The sequence below is a fragment of the Canis lupus genome, chromosome 8, assembly GCF_003254725.2.
Source record: "Canis lupus dingo isolate Sandy chromosome 8, ASM325472v2, whole genome shotgun sequence".
In the NCBI taxonomy this organism is placed as follows: Eukaryota; Metazoa; Chordata; class Mammalia; order Carnivora; family Canidae; genus Canis; species Canis lupus.
The window spans coordinates 62,652,936-62,667,217 of NC_064250.1; the positions used below are offsets into that span (position 1 = coordinate 62,652,936).

At 41.2% G+C, this 14,282-nt stretch overlaps 1 protein-coding gene and 1 non-coding gene across 16 annotated transcripts in view; both read right to left on the reverse strand.

The window, feature by feature from the left end:
* BTBD7 (BTB domain containing 7) overlaps window positions 1–14,282 on the reverse strand; it is a 109,466-nt gene that overhangs the window by 71,970 nt on the left and 23,214 nt on the right. The window contains exon 1 of one of the 15 annotated variants that reach the window (XM_025444009.3): window positions 12,756–12,891. The exons of the other annotated variants lie outside the window; for them this stretch is intronic. The gene's annotated coding sequence lies outside the window, so the exon portion shown is untranslated. Of the gene's footprint in view, window positions 1–12,755; window positions 12,892–14,282 lie in introns of those variants that run through there. 15 annotated transcript variants of the gene reach the window in all.
* On the reverse strand, window positions 8,881–8,987 carry LOC112658094 (U6 spliceosomal RNA). Its single transcript, XR_003135499.1, has one exon. It is a non-coding gene; the product is annotated as a U6 spliceosomal RNA (small nuclear RNA).

Here is a 14,282-nt window from a genome sequence, read left to right on the forward strand (position 1 = left end):
TCTGCCTCTCTCTCTCTGTCTGTCATGAATAATTAAAATCTTTTAAAAAAATAATCTTGGGACCAGATGAGCATATAAAAGTCACCTTTACTAACACTTCCATACAATACCCCAAATTCCCTCTTTTTTGTCTACTATCCACTGGCTCTCTACTAGGAGCAATAATGAAATTATCTAGTAACTTCCTTCTCCTGTCTACTCCAGCATCTAATTTTATTTTATTCCTTTATCTTTTAAAAAATTTTATTTGAATTCAATTAATTAACATATATTATTAGTTTCAAAGGTAGAGATCAGTGATTCATCAGTCTTATATAATATCCAGTACTCATTACATCATGTGCCCTCCTTAATGTCCATCACCTAGTTACTCCGTCTCCCCACTCCTCTATCCTCCAGCAACCCTTGGTTTATTTCCTATGATTAAGAGTCTCTTATGGTTTGTCTCCTTCTCTGATTTTGTCTTGTTTTATTTTTTCCTCTTTCCTTATGATCTTCTGTTTTCCTTCTTAAATTCCACACATGAGTAAGATCACATAATTATCTTTCTCTGATCGACTTATTTCACTTAGCATAATAACCATAATACCCTCTAGTTCCATCTACATTATTGCAAATGGTAAGATTTCATTCTTTGATGGCGGAGTAGTATTCTATTTTGTGTGTGTATACACACACACACACACACACACACACACCACTCCAGCATCTGATTTTATTTATTTTTAAAGATTTTATTTATTTATTCATGAGACACACACACACACACACACAGAGGCAGGGACATAGGCAAAGGGAAAAGCAGGTTCCCCACGGGGAGCCCAAAGTGGGACTTGATCCCAGGATCACGACCTAAGCCAAAGGCAGACACTCAACCACTGAGCCACCCAGGTGCCCCAGCATCTAATTTTAAATAATATATTTTTTACTTACAGTTAAACCAATGAGGTAATCAGTGAGTTTATTCTACTTTTTACATATTCTCCCTACATTCTGGTTAAATAAACTTTATCAACAATTAAACTACTGAGTGTTACATACTATACTGTCTTTTGATCTTAGTTCCACCATTAACAAATTAAATATATTGAATGTCCATTACCAGTTTAAATGTATTATTCAGAATACAGGGTCATAATCTCTTATCAGGCAGAAATCTCTAGAGCTGGATATGTTCTTTAATTTAGACCTTTCTTCCTCTTTCTTAAGAAAGTAATGAGGTATGTGAATTATTTACTGTATAGTATGTAAACATGCCCAGTTAGTTTTAGCATAGTACCCCATAATCAAACAAATTAATATTTCACAGTATATTAAATATTTAAACTAATCTATGTTAATTTTATTTTTTAAAAAAGATTTATTTATTTATTCATTCAGAGAGAGCAAGAGAGAGGCAGAGGGAGAAGCAGGCCCCATGCTGGAAGCCTGATGTGGGACTCGATCCCGGGTCTCCAGGATCACACCCCAGGCTGCAGAAGGAGCTAAACCGCTGCGCCACCGGGGCTGCCCTCTATGTTAGTTTAGATCAGGTTTCATTGCCAAATGAATCCAGGTCATATCAGTGTTTGCCATCAAATGAGTCTCCCTAAAAAATGGTTTTCAGAACTTTTGGAAATTCAAATTATAAATAAAAGAGTGTGGACCTATAGTTAGTAGCTAACATGATCATCTATTAAAAATAGTTATTTTGAAAAAAAAAAAAAAAAAAAAAAAAAAAAAAAAAAAAAAAAAAAAAAAAAAAAATAGTTATTTTGGGAGTGCCTGGGTGGCTCAGTCAGTTGAACCTCTGCCTTCGGCATGGGTCATGAATCTAGGGTCCTGGAATCAATTCCAGCGTCAGGCTCCCTGCTCAGCAAGGAGTCTGCTTCTCCCTTTCCTGCTGCCCTCCCCCCTCACAGCTCATGTTCAGGCATGCAAGTTCTTTCTCTGGCTCTGCTCTTTCTCAGATAAATAAAATATTTTTTTAAAAAAATGATACTTCCCGGGCAGCCCTGGTGGCTCAGCGGTTTAGCGCCGCCTTTCAGCCCAGGGCGTGATCCTGGAGACCCGGGATTAAGTCCTGTGTCGGGCTCCCTGCATGGAGCCTGCTTCTCCCTCTGCCTGTGTCTCTCATGAATAAATAAATAGTTTTTTTAAAATGGTACTTCCCCTAACCAACCATCACCTAAAAAGTCAAGTCAGAAAACATTTTTATTTTTATTAAATGAAAAATTTAATGACATACATATTAATTCAGGTGTTCAACATAGTGAGTTGACAATTCTGTACATTACCCAATGTTCACCATGGTAAGTGTAGTTACCATGAAGATATCTTTTAAAATGGCATTTTTCTATAAAATTCCAGGGTATTACTGTACATGGAGATTACGTGCTAGAGTTTTGCTTAGGAGAATCTTATTAAGCCCATGTGGGCTTTTTCTAATATAACCTATTGTAATTCAAAACAGCTGTCAGTTCCTGCTGATACTTTTATTTCCTATTAAAAATGCATTCTTAAAAGAATATAAAAGTACATCACATTCCACTAATCTATGCAACATTCTTTTAAGTGTAACCATTAAAAATTTTAAACTAGAAACTGAGAGAAAAAAATGCAGAGATGAGGAGATGAGCCTGGTTCTTAGAACTTTGGCTCTACTAGAGAGTCATAGTTTGACTTTGGGGGTGGGGGTATTTGAGTTTTGTTTTTTTTTAAATATTTTATTTATTTATTCATGAGAGACACAGAGAGAGAGAGAGAGAGAGAGAGAGAGGCAGAGACATAGGCAGAGGGAGAAGCAGGCTCTATGCAGGGAGCCCCACGTGGGACTCGATCCCAGAACTCCAGGATCACTCCCTGAGCCGAAGGCAGACACTTAACCGCTGAGCCATCCAGGTGTCCCGGTATTTGAGTTTTTGATAACAAAACAAAACTATATATTTAGTGTTCTCTTAGAATTTCTAGTTGTGAAATACTTTTTTTTTTTTTTTTTTTTTAAGATTTTATTTATTTACTCATGAGAGACACAGAGAAAGTCAGAGACACAGGCAGAGGGAGAAGCAGGCTCCATGCAGGGAACCCAATGCAGGACTCGATCCTGGGTCCCCAGGATCACACCCTGGGCCAAAGGCGGCGCTAAACCACTGAGCCACCCGGGCTGCCCCCAGTTATGAAATACTTCTTAAATAAAATGGCTACTTTAAAAAAAATGGCTACTTTATAAATGTATATCTCACATGGTCTAAAATTTGTTATCTCTTAGCTGTTTAAGTGATTTAAAGATAATCTCCGAGGAGTCATGAACCACCTAGGAATAGTCACAATGGAAATCTCACAGATCATCATTCAATTAAGAATACTAAACCAGCCCCAGTGGCCCAGCGGTTTAGCGCCCCTTTCAGCCTGGGGTGTGATCCTGGAGGCCCGGGATTGAGTCCCACGTCAGGCTCCCTGCATGGAGCCTGCTTCTCCCTCTGCCTGTGTCTCTGCCTCTCTCTCTCTCTCTCTCTCTCTCTCTCTCTCTCTCTCTCTCTGTGTTTGTCATGAATAAATAAATGAAATCTTAAAAAAAAAACAAACACTAAACCAGTAAAAGAATCATTAAAAGAGATATTCAATTATTAGAAATAATTTTTAAGCATAGCTACAGTAGCTTATCCATGGATTCACTTTCCAAAGCGTATCATCAGAAGGTAAACACCAGCTTAATGCTGCATCATAATGCCTATGTCCCTCACCTCACTTCATCTCATCACACAGGCATTTTTATCATCTCATATCATCACTAGGGTGAGTACAATAGAATAAGATATATCAAAGGAGGGAGGGACCACATTCACATAACTTTCATTACAGTATATTGTTAAAATTGTTCTATTATTGTTGTTGACCAGTTCTTGGCCTTTTGGCTAAGATCAAGTATATTATTGTTCATCTCTTAGTGTGCCTAATTTATAAATTAAATATCATCCCAGGTATGTATATATAAGAAAAAATTTAATATATGTATGGTTATATGTAGGGTTCTATCTACACTTTTAGGCATCCACCAAGGGTCTAGGAACATATCCCCTGTGGACAAGGGTGGGGATGGCTACTGTAACTACAAATTACTATGTTGAAGTTTAATTTATTTGACTCAAGCCAACAAATGGTGAAGTATACTGAGACAGGAATCTTAACTCTCCTTTCCCATCTTTCCTCTTCTGTTAGACTTCATTGTGGGAGCATGCGACAAAACTATGACTTTGTAATTAAGGCTATAATGAGATCTCTCTGTCGTAAGCTATTACTAACATTTGCTACAATTCATCTAGTTCTGCCACAAAGCTTTTTTTTTTTTTTTTGCTTACCAGAAAATTCTCATGTAGTCTCAAGCAAGTAAGAAATATTTTGGGAAAGTCTGAAGACAAGAATAAGTAGGTCTTATGAACCATATTATGGAATTTTTCTTTAAAGAACAATTCACAAATAAATCCCAGATAAAACAGACCTGAATATGCTTTCAAAATACAGGGGAAAAATACAGATATTATACTTCAAGTTAGTTCTGGCATTCAAGTCTCGGAAGGAAGGAAGGAAGGAAGGAAGGAAGGAAGGAAGGAAGGAAGGAAACTGCACAGTAACAACACAATTCATTATTGCTCCTTCCAGGGCTCTGACACTAGTAAGATTTTTCATAAATTTAAGGGACTGTGGTCAGAAGAAACTGTCAAACTTTTTATCTAAGTGAACATTTTTAGAAAATAATTAAGGGCAAGCAAAGAACACTTTGTATATCTAGTCTAATTGATTTCTCCATTTCTCTTTAAAGACAATGACATACCTCATGTTTATTTAAAAATTGTTTACAAAAACCCTTTTTCATGCTTCTATTTTATCCAAAAACTCATTGCTGAGTATCTATAATGTAGCAGATACTACGCTCCATCCAGTAGGCTTTGGCTCAAAGTAAACAGAGTTAAGTGCAGGAGTCAGACATATAAGCAAGTGATTACAGTACAGTGCAATAGAGCTCGAAGTGGGCCAAAGAAGTAAGGGAGTGAGTGTATGAGTGAGTACTGGGTAAAGGTCATATTTGAACCGGGTCCTGAAGCATAAACATGACTGTATCAATAAGGTGATTTTTGATGGCAAATAACTCCAAAGGAATGGCTTCAACATAAGGATTTTATCTGTCAGGTGACGAAATGCCATGGAAGGGAAAGCCCCAGGCTCCAGTACAAGTACAGTATGTGTCTAAAATGATGTTATCATGGACCTACGTGCATTCTCTCTGATCTACCATTCTCCAGGCATTTTTATCATCCCTTGCAGTCACAAGACAGCTGCCAGTGGCAACTGGGATCACGTATTCTCTTGTTCATATACAATAGGGGGAAAAAAGTCCTCGTCCCCAGAAATAAAAATGTCTCCTTCCCTTCAATCTGACTGGGACAAATAAGAGTTTACAGGGAAATGCCTTGAGCTGACTGGCTTGGAGTAATCAAAATCTACCCCTGGAGTAGGTGATGAATCATCTTCTCAGAGTTTCCTGGATGACAAAGAAAAAGAACTCCAAGCACTGGAATAAACACATGAAAAACACAAGCACAGGAAACAAGAAAGAGCTTAGTATGTCTGGAGTGATGGGAAATCTAAGGCTGGAGACAGTCTACAAACTCTTGTGAGTTTGGACTTTGTCCTATAAGCAGTGGGACGTTTTAACAAGGTTTTTCTTAAGTAGGGAGATTACCTAACCCAATTGGGTTTTTTAGAAACATAAATGTGGTAGCAATATAGAGAATATAGAAGGAGAGGGAGAGTGGGAGAACAAACGGCAGAGAAGTGGTCAGTAGGATGTTCAATAGTTCACACTAATAAGAAAGTGACAACAGGACGGGGAAGAATTAAATAGCAAAAACAAGATGGCTTTGTAAACTATTGTATTTTATGTATCGATGTATAACACACACACACACACACACACACACACACTGGAGGATAATTAAGCCCCAGACAGATTAAATGGCTTGCTTAAGATCAAACCTATAAACCATAGTCAGAATCTGAACAGAGATTTGATTTCCAGTACAATGTTCTTTTACTTAACTATACCTAAAAATTCCAACAATGCTCAAAAAACTTTCTTGAATCTGTAATGTAAAGGATGCTCTATGTATTGGATTAAAGTGATTCCTATTTATTCCAATCCTAACATATTGTTCACTACAAGGATTCACTATCAATTTACATAACAGTACATTATACGTTTTTGAAGTTTCTGTATTATTTGAGATAAGGATGTTAATGAAAACTCAATTTGTAATGTCAAATTTGCAGACTGTCAAAATTTTAAAAATTAAAAAAAAAGGATACTAAAAACCACTGCAGTGTGCATTAAAAGAATTTTGAACTTGTTCTGCAAATAAACTAAGTACTAAATATTTGAAATGCATTATAAATCTGGAGTCAACAGGCAGCTGAAAAGTCACTTCTAAGTTATGTCTCCCTTTGAAACCTTGGCTTGGATTCTTTTTTTTTTTTTTTTTTTTTTTTAAGATTTTACTTATTCATGAGAGAGACAGAGACATAGGCAGAGGGAGAAACAGGCTCCCCTCAGGGACCCTGGGATCACAACCTGAGCCAAAAGCACTCAACCACTGAGCCACGCAAGTGCCCCTGAAATCTTGGATTCTGATAACCAACTTCCACTACCATCAACTTAAAAAGATGTTGCCTCACTTTTAAAGACACTTGTTTTAGAAAAAGTCACTTGCTTGTTCCTTTTTAGAGAAGTCTAAAAAAAAATAATAAAAAAAAAAAAAAGAGTAGAGAAGTCTGATTTTATTTTACTACTGTACCAAGACTGGGTTAACAGGAAAGACAGTTTAAAATAAAAATAAATGCATTTCTATTAAAAAATTATTCGCAATACAGTTTTTAGCTTATTGGGTTAAATCTTAAGTTTTCTGCTTCTGAATTCAATGAATAGCTGTAGGGAGCACCTGTGTGCCTGGAACTATGCTAGATGCTGGGAATACAGCTGTGAGCAAAATCATACTATAGTTATTCAGGCATATACTTGTATGATTATTTGATTAGTGTCAGTCCTCCCTGCTGAATTAACTGTAGTACTACTTTTCTTCAGCCAAAACATAACTGCAAATGTACACAGATGCCTAAAACATCAGCTGAGCATTAATGTTATTTTGCCAATGACAGCAGAATTTGCCCTGTCACTAGGCTAGAGACACTATCAGCACCCTTAACTGAGGTTTTTTTTTTTTCTTTCATTAAAACACACCTGCTAAAACATTTAGCAAACCAAGAAATATAAGGAAACTTTCAACATAATAAAGGAAAACTCACAACTATCATCATACTGAATGGTCAAAGACTGAAAATTTTTCCTCTAAGATCAGGACAAGACAAGGATGTATATTTTCACCACTTTATTCAATATAGTACTGGAAGTCCTAGTCAGAACAATTAGGCAAGAAAAAGAAATAAAAGGCATTCAAATCAGAAGGAAAAAGTAAAATTATCTTTGTTCAAAAAGACATTATACGTAGAAAATTTGAGATCATGTGTGTGATCACACCTGTTTGAATAAATGCTTTCAGTAAAGCTGCAGAAAACAAAATTAACACACAAAAATGAGCTATGTACATTAACAATCCAAAAAGGAAATTAAGAGATCAATCCTATTTATTATAGCATCAAAAAAAATAAAATACTGGGCATCCAGGGATCTAGTCCCGCATCAGGTTCCCTGCGTGGAGCCTGCCTCTCTCTCTGTGTCTCTCATGAATCAATAAATGAAATCTTAAAAAAAATAGATAAATAAGAAATAAAATACTTAGGAATAAACTCAACCAAGGAGATGAAAGACTTTTACACTGAAATCCATAAAATGTTGTGGGAAGAAATTAAAGATACAAGTAAATTGAAAGATATCTGGTGTTTAGGGACTATAAGATTTAATATGTCAACACTGCTCCAATCTATAGATTCAATACAATCCCTATTTAAAAAATCCCAATGGCATTAAAAAAAGTTGTTTTTTTTTTTTTTTTTTTTTTTTTTTTTTTTTGCAGAAATTGAAAAATGCATCCTGGAATTCATTTGGAATCTCAAAGGATCACAAACAGGCAAAACAATCTTGAATTAGAACAAGGTTGGAGGTCTCACACCTCCAGATTTCAAAAATTACTATAAAGCTACAGTAAGCAAAATAATGTGATACTGGCATAAAGACGGACTCACACACCAATAGAATAGAGTTCAGAAATAAACCCTTGCAGGGTATAATCAAGTCATTTTCAGTAAGGATACCAGAACCATTCAATGGAAAAAAGACAGTCTCTTCAACAAATGGTGCTGGGAAAAACTGGATATCTGCATGCAAAGACCTAAACGTAAGGGTTTTTTCAGGAGAAAGCTTCATAACTTTGGGTTTGGCACACAATTTCTTGGATATAACACTAAAAACATAAGCAACAAAAAAGAACTATGTAAGCTAGACTTCATCAAAATTAAAAACTTGTGCTTCAAAGGACATTCAACAGAGTGAAAAGGTAATGCAAGGAATCACAGACAATATTTGCAAATCCTGTACCTGATAAGAGATTGATATCCAGAATATATAAAGAATTCCTACAACTCAACAACAAAAAAAGCAAACAACTACACTAAAAAATGGTAAAAGAACTTAATACATATTTCTCTTTTTTAGAAGTAGAAAACTTAATAAGACTATTACAATATGGCATGAGACATTAATGGTTGATGAGTATCTGAAGAACCTGAAAAATATGCTGCCATCAGTTACCAGAAATCAGATCCTTGAAGTATTTGTTTAATCATTTCATGTATTTGTGCAAGTCCTGGGCACAATGAAGTGAGCAAGACACACAACAGTCCAAACACTTCATGAATTTGTGTGTCATCTTTGTGCAGGGGCCATGCTAATCTTCTCTGTATCATTCCAATTTTAATCTATGTGCTGCCAAAACAAGCACAATAGATATTTCTCCAAAGAAGATATACAAAAAGCTGATAAGCACCAGAAGAGATCATTAAACATTAGAAAAATACAAATAAAAACTACAATGGGGGCATCTGGCTGGCTTTGTCAGTGGATCACTGGACTCTTGGTCATGAGTTCTGAGTTAGAGCCCCACGTTGTGTGTAGCAATTACTTAAAAAAAAAAAAACCACAAATCTACAATGACAAACCACTTCATACCCATTAGGATTGCTATTATCAAAAGAACAGAAAACAAGTCTTGGTGAGAATATGGAGAAATTGGAGCCTGTGTGCATGGTGGGAATGTAAAATTAGGGGAGTATATACCCCAAAGAAATGAAAAGTATAGACTCAAACGGACATTTGAACACCCATATTCATGGCAACATTATCCTTGATAGCCAAAATGTAGAAGCAAACCAAGAATCCATTGACAGATAAACAAAAATGGATGTACATACATACCATGAAATAATATTCAGCCTTAAGATGAAGCAAATTCTGACAAATACAACACAAATGAACCTTAAAAACATCATGCCAGCCACAAAATGATAAATATGTATGATTCCACTTACATGAAGTACCTAGAGTACTCAAATTCATAGACAGGGATCCCTGGGTGGCGCAGCGGTTTGGCGCCTGCCTTTGGCCCAGGGCGCGATCCTGGAGACCCGGGATCGAATCCCACATCAGGCTCCCGGTGCATGGAGCCTGCTTCTCCCTCTGCCTGTTGTGTCTCTGCCTCTCTCTCTCTCTGTATGACTATCATAAATAAATAAAAAAATGTTAAAAAAAAAAATTCATAGACAAAAAATATATAATGGTTGCCGGGGGTTAGGGGTATAGGTAAATGGGGTGTTAGTATTTAACAGGTGTAGAGTTTCAGGTGGGGAAAATAGAGTTCTGGGGATGGAAGGCGGCGATGGTTGAACGACAATGTAGATGTACTTAATGCCACAGAACTGTACACTTAAAACTGGTAATGTCAAATTTTATGTTTATGTATATTTTACCACAATAAAAACAAAAACAACAATTGCCATGGATCCCTCCTACTGACTATCCTAGTCCAGAGTCTCATCTCTTCATATTTAATTAACTACAACAGCTACTTAGTCATTGGTGGTTCGTTCCATTCTCTCCCTGATGGAACTCAATCTGTAGATCACTGACAGGTTCATCTTGCTGGTTTATCACACTAATATCTGGCTTCTAACCTTTCAAAGGCTCCCCATATCTCGCCCAAGAAGATGCAAATCCAAGTCTCCTCAATCTAGTAATCAAACTCTTCCACAGACAGATATCCTTCCAACTGTGTGATTTTTTCTTTTTAGCCTTTCAAATTCAGGTATCAGCTCATCCAAGTTTCCCTCCATTCCCCTCACCCAAAGCTAATCTCCACATCATACTCTCACTTTTCCCTCAGAGTAACTGCTCCAGCATCTCTGTAAATCTAAACCTTCATAGGCTAGCTCAAGTCCCAAGTGTTCAGGAAGTTCTTTAGACTCCTGAGGCCTCACTCATCTCCCTCTAACCAGAACACCTACAGCATTCTTTGTATTCAGAGAATGTAGAAGATTGTCTCCTACACTCATAAGGGTAAACCTTATCTTTCCTGAGGGCAAAGTCTATATATTATACTTCTTTCTGTTCTCCTCTAGCGACTAATATAATGTAAAACGCAAAGCAGATTTTCAATAATCACCAGGGTAACTGAACACAAGGTACAACTTTGATACGTGAATTTCATTGACTAGAACATGATCAGAATTAATTGACATTATTGCATTTCTGAAGGTTAATTTGTGACACACAACAAAGAAAACTGTTGTAATTCAAAAAGAAAATACATGAAAGGTAGGTGGTATAACCTAGCAAATGCAACAAAGGTGTTTTAAATCTTAAAATCAGAGTCTGATACAAAACTTGTTTAAATGCTGGTGTTGGGGCACAGAACAATAGAGCAGTTAAGGCTTTGTGGGACAGAATATTGACCTATGGATTTTACTGAATGCATGCAAGAATGAACCGTGCCTGTAATTGGGTGAAACTATAGTTACTGGCCTATGAAAATTCTAAATGAAATGTCAGTTTTATTAAATTCAGGTTAGGGAAAAAAATAAATCTCATCAGCTAACTTGTGGTAACTGAGGGTAGCTGTCAGAATCAGAGTGAGGCTCTCTCGTTTCTGCTTTCAACTTTACTGCACAAAGACCTAGGGACGGGCACTAGTACTGGTGGTGAAGAATGCAATCAACGAAGAATAAGAGGCTCGGGACTGGAGTGAAAAGAGTTCTCTAAAATGGTAACATAAGGCAGCCCGGGTGGCTCAGCGATCCCGGAGACCTGGGATCGAGTCCACCTCGGGCTCCCTGCATGGAGCCTGCTTCTCCCTCTGCCTGTGTCTCGGTCTCTCTCTCTCTCTCTCTCTCTGTGTGTCTCTCATGAATAAATAAATAGAATCTTAAAAAAATAATAAATAAATAAATAGGAACGTAGAGAAGCCCAGATCCTAGTTTTGGCCCAATCCTCGGCCAGTTGTAGGACCCACGGCTAGTCACTCATCTCCTTGGGCCTAATTTCTCGGCTCTAAAACAAGTCATACCAGATTTCTAAAGGTTCTCCTGACTCCAAAATTCCAAGACAAATTTAATCATAGCTTCTATTAACATGTATGGCTCTCGCTATTTCAGATCTTTCTCCCCCAGTTCCAGAAGAAAGTAATGTATTTCAACAATCTGAAAGAAATGGATGCTATTCAGAGACAAAAGATTCTGCTCGTTGAAAACAAAACAAAACAAAACAAAACAAAACACGAAGTACTTCTGTAAAAAATGCCCATTTCCTCATTACAGGAAGATGTTTTGGGCAGAGGGAACAGTTCTCTGGTAAAGATAACCAAGAGCGCTTCTGTAAATATGACCTAATCCAGAGTATTATCTGAGCTGGTGTGTGAAGAGGGTGCTACTGTAGTTCAAAGCAGAAGCAACACTCAGAGCTTCTCCAAAAAGACGGTGAGAAAGTTCCCATCCTCGGGGTAAGGCTGGTAAACAGCCGTGCGAAACGACAGGGCACTGGAAACGCACGCTCTTCGCCACTCGAGCACTCCCAGCTCACCGTCCTTTATCAAACACCAGGCATTGTCTTCCTCCCAACCTGTCAAAACGCGATTCCAGTTGGATCCCGGGCCAGTAACTTACCCGGACGGTCTAACTTCTGCCCCTCCCCGCAGCCGCCGTCCGCAGGCCCGCTCCCCCGCCTACTCCGGCCGGCCGCTCTCACGCCCACCCCGGGGCGGCAGCAGCCCCGCCGCCGGGTAAACACGCGCCCCAGTCTCGGGAGCGGTTTCCCGGCGTCCTGGGAGCGGCGGGTCCCGCCCCTTGGAGCCCGGAGCCGGCCGAGCCGCCGTCGCGGCCACCTCGGGCCGCTCTCCCCGCCCCAGGCGCCACACCTCGCGCCTCCGTCCCCGGGACGACGGCGCACAGCCCAGTCCGCCCCTGGGAGCGCGCGGGGACCGGTCAGTCCGCCGCCGCCTCAGCCGCCTCAGCCGCCTCAGCCCCAGACGGACGACTGCCCCCTCCCCGCCCGCGGCCCGGCGCCCCCCGCGGCGGCCCAGCCCCAGCCCCAGCCCCAGCCCCAGCCCCAGCCCGGCGCCCCCACCTCCTCGGCACGGCCCCTTCCGTGCCGGGACTCCCGCCCCGCGCCGCGCCGGGCACAGCCGCGGCTCCCAGCCTCACAGACACCGAGGGACGCTCACCCCGGAGGCTCCTCCCGCCGCTGCTGCTGCTGCTGCCGCCGCTGCGACCGCGGCCGCCGCCCCCGCCGCCGCCACCAGCACCGCGGTCCGCACCGGCGCCAGCGCCCCCGGCCATCCTCCTCCTGCCGCCGCCGCCCTCTCCGCTCCTGTCAGTGGCTCAGGCTCCGGGGCTGCTCCAGGTTCCCCTCGCCGCCATTTTGACTCCTAGAGGGAGCAGGAGGGGCTCGGCTCGGCGCGGCCCTGGGGCGCCTGCGCGGCGCTGCGGAGCCGGCCCGAGCCCCCGCCCGCCCCCGCCAGTCGCCTCGCCTAGGGTCACGTGGGCCGGCGGCGCGCCCGCGGCCGCGCGCGCCCGGGCCGGGCCGGAGAGGCGGGCTCGCGCGCAGGGGAGCGGCCGGGCCCGAGTGCGCGCGCATTATTCCCTCCCGGCTCCGGGAGCGCGGCGCGGGACGCTCCGAGTTTGAAGCGCCGCGCGGCCCCCTGCCTACTCCGGGGAGTTGTGACACGTCACTCAAGGCATCAGAACGGAATTGTAATAACCGCGTTACTGGACGACCGGTTTTACCAATTCACGCTGCCGTTCGGCCGCCGGCGTCCTGATGGAGCGCGCGTCTTGCATCCTTGCCGAAGAGACGACAGCGCTTCCGCGGAAAACTCCTTCCTGACGGTCTTGGCGCTTGGGTGACGACTGGGCGGTTTATCTTCACCTCTCAGGGGTACTTTTACAGACAGCGCCTTGCTCCTTGCTATAAGCCGATTTAAAACAACAACAACAACAACAACACCTCAAAAACACAGAAAAGTTTTCCTCCTCAAGATGCTTCCGTAAGCGAGGGACAAGAAATGGTGCAAGCGCACCGATCTCTGCCTGGCAGGACCCAAATCGCGCTTCCCTCCAGGCCCCGCGTCTGGGAGTTTGCGATCATTCCAGCCAACGCCGTAACCAAAACACCTTATATTTATGAAGCACCTCGTAGTACTTTAAAACACCGCTAAATACATGGCTTCGTTTGAACACCAAACCACCCTTTGAAGTAGCCGCGACGGGTATTACGGCTGTGGCCGGTTTACAGCTGAGACGTGGGCTAAGAAATACTCAGTCGTTTGCCCCGGGGCACACGCGCAGCATGAGGGAGTCGTCGTGGCAAGCCCAGACTAGAGCTCCAGACAGCCTGACCCTGGTCGCCAGGCGCATCACCCCTCACAGTTCTCAGGGAGGTCTTAGAGATACCTGATGTATTTGTTTATTTAAAATCCTTTTTAAAATATTTGCGTTTTTAATCTCTACCCATCCTCTGAGAAACAAGTTTTCCAAGTAACATTGAGTCTGTTGTTCTCAAACCACCTCTAAGCTGCAAAGAATAAGAGCAATTTCGAATTTTGTGATGTGTTTAATCATCTCTTGGTCCTTTATTATTTTATCCATTTCATGTGTGTTTGGAGAATTTAAGTTTTTTTTTTTTAAGATTTTATTTATCCATTCATGAGAGACACACAGAGGGAGAGAGAGAGAGAGGCAGAGACACAGGC